The sequence below is a fragment of the Ornithodoros turicata genome, chromosome 1 (genome assembly GCF_037126465.1).
Source record: "Ornithodoros turicata isolate Travis chromosome 1, ASM3712646v1, whole genome shotgun sequence".
NCBI lineage: Eukaryota > Metazoa > Arthropoda > Arachnida > Ixodida > Argasidae > Ornithodoros > Ornithodoros turicata.
Window position 1 is genome coordinate 145,535,268 of NC_088201.1, and position 11,270 is coordinate 145,546,537.

At 42.5% G+C, this 11,270-nt stretch overlaps 2 long non-coding RNA genes across 2 annotated transcripts; one reads left to right on the forward strand and one right to left on the reverse strand.

Moving 5' to 3' along the window:
• Positions 1-1,897: 1,897 nt before the first annotated feature.
• LOC135378664 (uncharacterized) lies at positions 1,898-5,114 on the reverse strand. The gene is made up of 5 exons (XR_010418516.1): positions 4,488-5,114; positions 3,897-3,991; positions 3,585-3,692; positions 2,951-3,059; positions 1,898-2,109 (listed from the first exon to the last, which is right to left on the reverse strand). It is a non-coding gene; the product is annotated as an uncharacterized LOC135378664 (long non-coding RNA).
• A 3,491-nt stretch (positions 5,115-8,605) lies between these two features.
• LOC135370555 (uncharacterized) lies at positions 8,606-11,270 on the forward strand. The gene is made up of 4 exons (XR_010415373.1): positions 8,606-8,709; positions 9,206-9,300; positions 9,473-10,231; positions 10,991-11,270. It is a non-coding gene; the product is annotated as an uncharacterized LOC135370555 (long non-coding RNA).

Genomic DNA, 11,270 nt, shown 5'->3' on the forward strand with positions numbered 1-11,270 from the left:
CTACAATGAAAGAAAAACGCACAGGACTTGGAAGGGTGTAGTACAACCACGTCAACGCTGTCTGCACTCGTCTTGAAAGACTCGGGATTTGTTCCAGAAATTCATCTGGAAATTTGCCAAAGAGAGAAAAAGTACACAAGCGAGCTGGTACAACGTTGAAGTAGGAAGCATCACCTTGAGCATGAGGAGAATGAAGTATACAGGAGACACACAAACGTGAATTTCCTTTTCGTGAGCTTCCTGTATACTTCGTTCTCCTCGTGCTCAAGGTGATGATTCCTACTTCAATGAAAATTTGCCCAATCTGCTGTTCCATCTTCCTCTCAAAGCACCCCTCGGCAGTCACCAATTCGCAAGTGATCATGAAACACAAATTGATCAGGTGAAATGCAAAGTGAATGCCTCACTTTGTAAACAGGGCATAGCATGGCACAGACAACGTATTAATACTTGGTATCACAGTATCAAAAATGTTCAGCTAAATAAGGTGACTATATTAGGGAGTAACGTTGAGCTCTAATCTGTACATAAATTTTTTCAATATTGTGCTATAGGTTTATTATTTTGTTCACAGCAGAGGAACTTTTGTTGGATGATCCTCATACATGAAGGAAATTCCTTATTTTCTTACTTTCCATCACCACACGTGTGTGGAGCAGCAAGTACAATCTGTTTGCAAATGATCATACTGAGGTAATAAAACTGGACTCTGCAACAACCTTCAGAAACTATGCATGAATGGACCACATTAACTTTGTCCAATTATATTATGACCAAATGGATAGTATGTATGCTATGTGAGTTGTATGCCCATATATTGTAACAAAAGATCAGTCAGATGAAGACAGTCTGACTGAGGTACGTAGATAATTTAAATAATGTCCATACATATGATGATCCGACTGTTTTTGGCTCACTGACATGCATATACACTGACAGCATCCACAACTAGAAGACATTACCAGAATCTAAGTGCTGTGAAGTAATATTTTATTTTTCTGAATGTGTATCTTTTTTTCTTAACGAAAGCCCGCATTTGTTCGGGGCAATGTCTCTTGAACTAGCGTTCCTGATGGCGTTACCGTTGCTGGTAAATGTAAATTTTGTACGTTAGTGACTCCCCTGCACAATACTACGTTACACCAACTTAAAGAAATCAGCAACTAAATTATTGAATCACTGAAACGTCAATAAAAAAGTCGACGACTCCGACGAATCGTGCAGCGCAGCACTATAAACCATAGCTCCACAAACACAGAAGCACTTTGCACGTACTGTGGGCAGCAGATAGCAGATGTTTGTTTACTGCACATAACATTTTCCCACAAGATACACAGCAGCAGTAAAATGGAATCTGACGTGACTCAGGGATTTCAGGACACTTCAAAAAATCTTGAAACTGCCCATGGTATCTCTTTGAAACCGCTGAACAGGCAATGCGCTACATATTAGGCACACCTGTAGCTCAGTAGCAAACCCAGGGAGCACATGGTGGGCTAGTAAACGTCTAAATGACGTCTAAAAAAAGAGATAAGGAATGTCTATAGAATGTCTACGCAATTAGACCAAATGTCTAGTATCCCTCCACTAGACGTCAAATAACACGTCTAACGTTACGCCACCTAGCCATCTAGCCCTAGACATCCGATGTCTATGTACCTAGCCATGATTTAGACACTCTTTTGACCTGGATGTCTGGAACAGGGTCAGACACTTAACCATGTATTAGACATGAAGTCTACAGCTAGACCAATTTTATCCCTCCATTCAGGCGACAGGTCTAGGGTTATACATTTCCTGTACCCTACTTTAGCCACCTTTAGACCATGACTAGTCCTGCTACCGTCCTGGCATGCATTCATGCAGAAATATGATATAATTGATAGCAACACGGATCTCAGCATAAACATTTATTCGCAGTAAGCCACACACGAAGTCTACGGTACAAAACTCTTGTCTAAAACTGGATTGACTTTGCCGCCAAGCAGGCGTCTTGTGTTTTGACTGAGGAGTGTTGAACTGGCAGCAGGGTGTTGATGGCCACCTCATTCCTTTCTTCCAACGAGTGATTGTTGGTGCTGTAGCACTGCCTCCAATGACTCACTGTGGCTAGAAAATAGAACAAAACATGTCAGAAAGCATTATGTAGCCTGCTAGTTCTAACTAGTTTGTTTAGTGGCTATGCACACTCTTTCACGGGATGCTTGTCTGGCCACATAAGAGCAAAAGCTGTATCAACACTGATCTGAGAGACACAAAGAAAAGAAGCTGCACGTACAAAAATCACAGAACTGTTACAGCTACACAACACAAATTACAGCAACAGCTGAAAATCTGTTTGCGCGTCACTACCTGATGTGGACGCTAGAGCCCTGCACCATCCGCGGATGGAAGCAGATATCCGTAAGATACTTGCGGATTCGGATGAGAATTTATCACTTTCTGCGGTGTGCGGATCGGATGGCTCGAGGTCGGATGCAGATATACCGCATGCTATAATTTTTCTACTAGCAATTTATTTGCATTGCGCACCGACAGCAAGCGCATGTCCGGGTTCACCTTTGACCATGCACGGCCAAGACGGGAGAGAAGGCATTTTGGCGTCCACACGAGCACCGGTGAGGAAGCGTTCCAGAAGTCTCTCCATATCGCGTTTGTTGAAAGGTTTACCTTTGCTTGTCGCCATAAGTCCTTCCATGAGAGCATGGAGGCATCCGAAATTATACCAACATTCTTCCGGCTGTGTTTACGCGTCCTTCGAAACTTGCGGATCTAAACGGTTGTGTATGCAATGGTGCGGATCGAATAACGTGTACGCGGATGCTAAAAATCTTATCTGCACAGGGCTCTAGCGGACGCTGCCAGGATCTCAGGGAAATGAGGATGTAACAGCTTTCGCTGTGGAAGTACATCAATGTGACAGGCGTTTTCTCGTGACACACGACCTTACCTGGTCGAGCAGGCGACTGCTAAGCACTCCATGATTGGTGCAGCACTTCCATCACTCCATTACGCTAAAACAACATCTGTGCTGCTCTCATAACTTTGGTGCAAAGCTTCTGTACAGGATAAAAATAAACACTGTGTATATTATAAAAGACAATACAAAGCAAGGGCTGTATCACCACGTCAAATATTATAAGTACGTACAAGTAGTATACAAGTTTATTCACATGACGTCATCCGCAGGAGACCACCACTGTCGCTAGCAGGCAGATTTGCTGCCATCGGCCCTATTGTAGATTTCAGTCAAGCTGTTACCCATATTATACTCACCGTATATCTGGTGTTTAAAACTTGTTGCTCTGTGATTTGTAGAATGTCTGAGCAATTTCCATATTTTTGGTGTTAATAGTCACCTAAAAAGCATAATGCAGCAAACAAATGCAAGGACTAAACATTGCGGGACCTATAGTATGGCGCTGAGGTGACTTCAGTGAATAAACCTTTTAGGAACTCAAATCTTGCACTACTACCAGATAGCTGTTTGGGTGAAGTAAGACGGAATGACATAGTCACGCTGTTCTCCATACAATACCAAGGATGTCTCAAAACGACAAAGCACAAAAATACTAGTTTTGTACCGTTTGATGAATATTTTGTCTGCTGCCCACACAGGTTGTGCGGTTCCTTAGCAAGCTTCTGGCAGTCGTTTCTTCTACATCGCACTTCCCTGCTGACTTTCACAGCATCTGAAAAAAAGTTCGATTTCGTTAACCACAAGACAACCATGTAAATGGAAAGCAGTTAGAGTCTTCCACCAACTATATTTGCAATACTTTGTTGTCAAAAAATTTAAAGAGGCACCTTCCAGAGTAAGATTAGGGGGCACATCGAACATCAGGAACATTGGAGGACAACACAGTCACACGTCAGTGACAACTGCTTCCCCTCACCTCACAGGGAACTGTTAAGCTTATGTGCAAACAGCTGTTTCGTAGGGTAGGTTACCACTATTTTCATATCCACCGATGCAAGATAGTCCAAGCACCTATAAAAAGAAAAACCCAGTTGCTATGAAACCATGATATGCAAACAAAAGTACTTGCGCAAAATTCTCGGTGTGTAGTTTCACTACCAGCGAAAAATGCAACAACCGAAGTCGGGCTGACATGACAATGAACTAACCAGCATTTATGTTCCGGCATGTCCGCCCTGCAAACCGTAACTGTCGACTTTCGTTTACTCAAGACTTCAACAGTCATCGAAAACTCGTTAATCTCGATGGTTAATTAGTGATACCGTATTTGTTTTAGCACAAAGACGAACCAAGGCACTTAATGAAACGTTGTACTGCCGAACATACAACGTTAATCACTACTTTGAATGCAAGTGCAGTCAGGTCAACCCACACTTCCAATATGCTTCAATCGGTGATACGAAGCCGAAATAAAGGAAACGATATTCCAATATTATGCCACGCATCTCTACTACATGCGATTTGGTGCACAGAAACAGGCACATACTTTAATGAAGAGTGAACTCACCCCTTAAACTTGAAAGCCAGAGAACAAAGAAACGTTGTCCACCACAGTACTCTGGGAGCTCTGCTGCGCTCAACAGCTCTTATCACTGGACAGCACGGCGTACGTTCTCGCTATGCTCAAAAATTGCAAGACAAAACGCGCGGGAGATTAGAACTTCGAAAGATTTTCGTATAACAACCAGTGGAATGCAGCCGCGAAGACCCCAACTGCTACCCGTTGCGCGTCCGGAAAGTTTGAAGTTTCAACCGTTGAAACTGAACTGGTTCGAACTGGTTGGATGGATGGATGATGGATGGTGATTGGGTAGACGGGCAGGCGTCATTGCCATTGCTTTAGCTCGTGCTTATTGAGTACTTATTTTTTGTAATACTTTAATTTCTGTGGCCGTTCATTATAATTGGGTGGTGGAGGTTAAATGTTTAATAACACATATGCCAATCCAGCGGAAGTTACACCAACATCATCATCATTATGCAATCGCCATCGTTGTTGCAGCGACGAGTGTCGTATTTTGTGATGTATGTGTTGAAAATCGCTGTTCTTTTTGCAAACATTTTATCAGTGCCTTTGCTACTGAGCTACAGGTGTGCCTAATATGTAGCGCATTGCTTGTTCAGTGGTTTCAAAGAGATACCATGGGCAGTTCCAAGATTTTTTGAAGGGTTCTGAAATCCCTGAGTCACGTCAGATTCCATTTTACTGCTGCAGCTGTGTAGCCTGTGGGAAAATGTTGTGTGCAGTAAACAAACATCAGCTATCTGCTGCCCACAGTACGTGCAAAGTGCTTCTGTGTTTGTGGAGCTATGGTTTATAGTGCTGCGCTGCACGATTCGTCGGCGTCGTCGACTTTTTTATTGACGTTTCAGTGATTCAATAATTTAGTTGCTGATTTCTTTAAGTTGGTGTAGCAGTTGGTGCTAAGGCGTTGGTGCAGGGGAGTTACGTCTTACAAAATTTACATTTACCAGCAACGGTAACGCCATCAGGAACGCTAGTTCAAAAAACATTGCCCCGAACAAATGCGGGCTTCCGTTAAGAAAAAAAGATATATATTCAGTAAAATAAAATATTACTTCACAGCACTTAGATTCTGGTAATGTCTTCTAGTTGTGGATGCTGTCAGTGTATATGCATGTCAGTGAGCCAAAAACACAAATATTTAAATTATCTACGTACCTCAGTCAGACTGCCTTCATTTGACTGATCTTTTGTTACAATATATGGGCATACAACTCACATAACATGAAAGACTACATACTATCCATTTGGTCATAATATAATTGGACAAAGTTAATGTGGTCCATTCCTTGCATAGTTTCTGAAGGTTGTTGCAGAGTCCAGTTTTATTACCTCAGTATGATCATTTGCAAACAGATTGTACTTGCTGCTCCACACACGTGTGATGGAAAGTAAGAGAATAAGGAATTTCCTTCATGTATGAGGATCATCCAACAAAAGTTCCTCTGCTGTGATCAAAATAATAAACCTATAGCACAACATTGAAAAAATTTATGTACAGATTAGAGCTCAACGTTACTCCCTAACACAGTCACCTTATTTAGCTGAACATTTTTGATACTGTGATACCAAGTATTCAATACGTTGTCTGTGCCATGCTATGCCCTGTTTACAAAGTGAGGCATTCACTTTGCATTTCACCTGATCAATTTGTGTTTCATGATCACTTGCGAATTGGTGACTGCCGAGGGGTGCTTTGAGAGGAAGATGGAACAGCAGATTGGGCAAATTTTCATTGAAGTAGGAATCATCACCTTGAGCACGAGGAGAACGAAGTATACAGGAAGCCCACGAAAAGGAAACTCACGTTTGTGTGTCTCCTGTATACTTCATTCTCCTCATGCTCAAGGTGATGCTTCCTATTTCAACGTTGTACCAGCTCGCTTGTGTACTTTTTCTCTCTTTGGCAAATTTCCAGATGAATTTCTGGAACAAATCCCGAGTCTTTCAAGACAGGTGCAGACAGCGTTGACATGGTTGTACTACACCCTTCCAAGTCCTGTGCGTTTTGGTTTCATCGTAGTTTGACGCTTTCCCAGGATCTCGCAGTACATCTGCATTTACTGTCATTGTGCATGTGAGATAATCTACAAGTTGCACACAATGATAGTCCTAAAACATTGTCGGCATAGCCTTTCCAGACGAAAATGCGAGTTTGACCTCCTTCAGAATGCTTTCACCGGGCACCCACCATGACTTCCTATGGTATTTTGTCTCAGCACTTGCATAATGCATCCAGGTTTCATTAATAAAAATTGTCATTGCATCCAGGTTTCATTAAGTAAAATTGTCTTGATACCATTGAAGGAAAATGCAAGCTGCATTCATTCGTTGCTGTTTACAAACGTTACCGAGCAAATGTGGCCCCCATCTCGCATAGCTTTCGTTGACCATGCTGAAGGAAATTTGTTCTCATTAGTATCAGAGTGCAGTACCAGTGACCCGCCAGTCTCCGTTAACAATTCTCGGAATTTCAGAAAAGAAACGTCGTTTCGTGGTGTTATAGCTGATCTCCCACTGTACTGTTCATTGTGCAGATTTTCACGACCCTGTATAGAGGACACACCATTTCAATGCCTGTAAAGTGTTTTGTATAAACAGGTGTTAACTGTCAGTGGATATTCTCTAAAGTACTCTTTCACTCTTTTATTCTTTAACGAAAAATAGGATAACTCTTCCGTACTAGGATAGTCAGACGTACTCGGAAATATTACATCCATGCTTGAATGCCTGACACATTAGGTGAACGGCACTCCATTAACCAACATCTGCAGTGCCGGGATGTCACACCCAACTACTACACCATTCAGTTTGTCCTAGTGGTGTTTTCTTTGAATAACAAATATCGGGAAACTTATTTTTGGATGGCCCTCCTAATTCCAGTTCTCTTTCTGCATTTGGCTACATTTTTTAGATTTCTTGTGACGACTCTTGTGGACAAATAGCAGCATGGAAGACTTAATAACAATTGGGGTTTACATTGCGAGACAACTGAGATCATGAGCGGCACCACAGCAGTCGGTCTGTGGATTGCCCACCTGAGTGTCCTTAAATGTGCAATGAAAGCTCACCACACAACACACCGTATTTAATGTCCCTTGTGGAAGATGGCATGTCTAAGCAACCTGTATCCTGGCACTAAGTTGCTGCTGTTTTTGGCCGGGTTCGAACCAGCGATCTCGGGATCAGAAGGCGAACAGACTCACTCACCAGGGCCGGTTCACGGACAACTTGAACACCACAATTATGTTAACTCTGCCATCAAGTAATTCAGTTTCCTGCATATGTTTTGTAACAATTGAACTTCAGTTTTGTAAGCCTGAAAGCTAAGCTTAGAACCACCTCTTATAATATAGTGACTGTATTTGATGTGTGAATGTGTTCACACCTCTTAAAAAGCTAATAAAACAAAAATCTTGATGATTTCTAATATGTGGTACATACAAGGCCAGCTACAAGACGTCTACAATTAGACGTCAATTACTAAATGTCTACAAGATGTCTAGTAAATCACTAATTTTAGACGTCTAAATAATGGTAAGACTTTTAGACGTCTAGTCAACGTCTAGTTTGGGCACTATCCCTAAAGTCTAGGGCTAGAACAGGTCTGGACGTCTAGTTGACTACCATGTGTTCCCTGGGAAGGCACTGATAAAATGTTTGCAAAAAGAACAGCGATTTTCAACACACACATCACAAAATACGACACTCATCGCTGCAACAACGATGGCATGATGATGATGATGTTGGTGTCACTTCCGCTGGATTGGCATATGTGTTATTTAACATTTAACCTCCACCACCCAATTATAATGAACGGCCACGGAAATTAAAGTATTACAAAAAATAAGTACTCAAAAAGCACGAGCTAAAGCAATGGCAATGACGTCTGCCCGTCTACCCAATCACCATCCATCATCCATCCATCCAACCAGTTCGAACCAGTTCAGTTTCAACGGTTGAAACTTCAAACTTTCCGGACGCGCAACGGGTAGCAGTTGGGGTCTTCGCGGCTGCATTCCACTGGTTGTTATACGAAAATCTTTCGAAGTTCTAATCTCCCGCGCGTTTTGTCTTGCAATTTTTGAGCATTGCGAGAACGTACGCCGTGCTGTCCAGTGATAAAAGCTGTTGAGCGCAGCAGAGCTCGCAGAGTACTGTGGTGGACAACGTTTCTTTGTTCTCTGGCTTTCAAGTTTAAGGGGTGAGTTCACTCTTCATTAAAGTATGTGCCTGTTTCTGTACACCAAATCGCATGTAGTAGATATGCGTGGCATAATATCGGAATATCGTTTCCTCTATTTCGGCTTCGTATCACCGATTGAAGCATATTGGAAGTGTGGGTTGACCTGACTGCACTTGCATTCAAAGTAGTGATTAACGTTGTATGTTCGGCAGTACAACGTTTCATTAAGTGCCTCGGTTCGTCTTGGTGCTAAAACAAATACGGTATCACTAATTAATCATCGAGATTCACGAGTTTTCGATGACTGTTGAAGTCTTGAGTAAACGAAAGTCGACAGTTACGGTTTGCAGGGCGGACATGCCGGAACATAAATGCTGGTTAGTTCATTGTCATGTCAACCCGACTTCGGTTGTTGCATTTTTCGATGGTAGTGAAACTACACACTGAAAATTTTGCGCAAGTACTTTTGTTTGCATATCATGGTTTCATAGCAACTGAATTTTTCTCTTTATAGGTGCTTGGACTATCTTGCATCGGTGGATATGAAAATAGTGGTAACCTACCCTACGAAACAGCTATTTGCACATAAGCTTAACAGTTCCCTGTGAGGTGAGGGGAAGCAGTTGTCTCTGACGTGTGACTGTGTTGTCCTCCAATGTTCCTGATGTTCGATGTGCCCCCGAATCTTACTCTGGAGGGAGCCTCTTTAAATTTTTTGCAAATACAGTTGGTGGAAGGCTCTAACTGCTTTCCATTCACATGGTTTCGAACTTTTTTTCAGATGCTGTGAAAGTCAGCAGGGAAGTGCGATGTAGAAGAAACGACTGCCAGAAGCTTGCTAAAGAACCGCACAACATGTGTGAGCAGCAGACAAAATATTCATCAAACGGTACAAAACTAGTATTTTTGTGCTTTGTCGTTTTGAGACATCCTTGGTATTGTATGGAGAACAGCGTGACTATGTCATTCCGTCTTACTTCACCCAAACAGCTATCTGGTAGTAGTGCAAGATTTGAGTTCCTAAAAGGTTTATTCACTGAAGTCACCTCAGCGCCATACTATAGGTCCCTCAATGTTTAGTCCTTGCATTTGTTCTCTGCATTATGCTTTTTAGGTGACTATTAACACCAAAAAATATGGAAATTGCTTGGATATTCTACAAATCACAGAGCAACAAGTTTTAAACACCAGATATGCGGTGAGTATAATATGGGTAACAGCTTGACTGAAATCTACAATAGGGCCGAGATCTACCAAGGCCGATGGCAGCAAATCTGCCTGCTAGCGACAGTGGCGGTCTCCTGCGGATGACGTCATGTGAATAAACTTGTATACTACTTGTACGTACTTATAATGTTTGACGTGGTGATACAGGTTTTGCTTTGTATTGTCTTTTATAATATACACAGTGTTTATTTTTATCCTGTACAGAATTTTTGCACCAAAGTTATGAGAGCAGCACAGATGTTGTTTTAGCGTAATGCAGTGATGGAAGTGCTGCGCCAATCATGGAGTGCTTAGCAGTCGCCTGCTCGACCAGGTAAGGTTGTGTGTCACGAGAAAACGCCTGTCACATTGATGTACTTTAACAGCGACAGCTGTTACATCCTCATTTCCCTGAGATCCTGGCAGCGTCCGCTAGAGCCCTGCGCAGATAAGATTTTTAGCATCTGCGTGCACATTATCCGATCCGCACCGTTGCATACGCAACCGTTTAGATCCGCAAGTTTCGAAGGACGCGTAAACACAGCCGGAAGAATGTTGGTATAATTTCGGATGCCTCCATGCTCTCATGGAAGGACTCACGCCAAAATGCCTTCTCTCCTGTCTTGGCCGTGCATGGTCAAAGGTGAACCCAGGCATGCGCTCGCTGTCGGTGCGCAATACAAATAAATTGCTAGTAGAAAAATTACAGCATGCGGTATATCCGCATCTGACCTCGAGCCATCCGATCCGCACACTGCAGAAAGTGATAAATTCTTGTCCGAATCCGCAAGTATCTTACGGATATCCGCTTCCATCCGCAGATGGTGCAGGGCTCTAGCGTCCACATCAGGTAGTGACGCGCAAACAGATTTTCAGCTGTTGCTGCAATTTGTGTTGTGTAGCTGTAACAGTTCTGTGATTTTTGTACGTGCAGCTTCTTTTCTTTGTGTCTCTCAGATCAGTGTTGATACAGCTTTTACTCTTATGTGGCCAGACAAGCATCCCGTGAAAGAGTGTGCATAGCCACTAAACAAACTAGTTAGAACTAGCAGGCTACATGATGCTTTCTGACATGTTTTGTTCTATTTTCTAGCCACAGTGAGTCATTGGAGGCAGTGCTGCAGCACCAACAATCACTCATTGGAAGAAAGGAATGAGGTGGCCATCAACACCCTGCTGCCAGTTCAACACTCCTCAGTCAAAACACAAGACGCCTGTTTGGCGGCAAAGTCAATCCAGTTTTAGACAGAGTTTTGTACCGTAGACTTCGTGTGTGGTTTACTGCAAATAAATGTTTATGCTGAGATCCGTGTTGCTATCAATTATATCACATTTCTGCATGAATGCATGCCAAGACGGTAGCAGGACTAGTC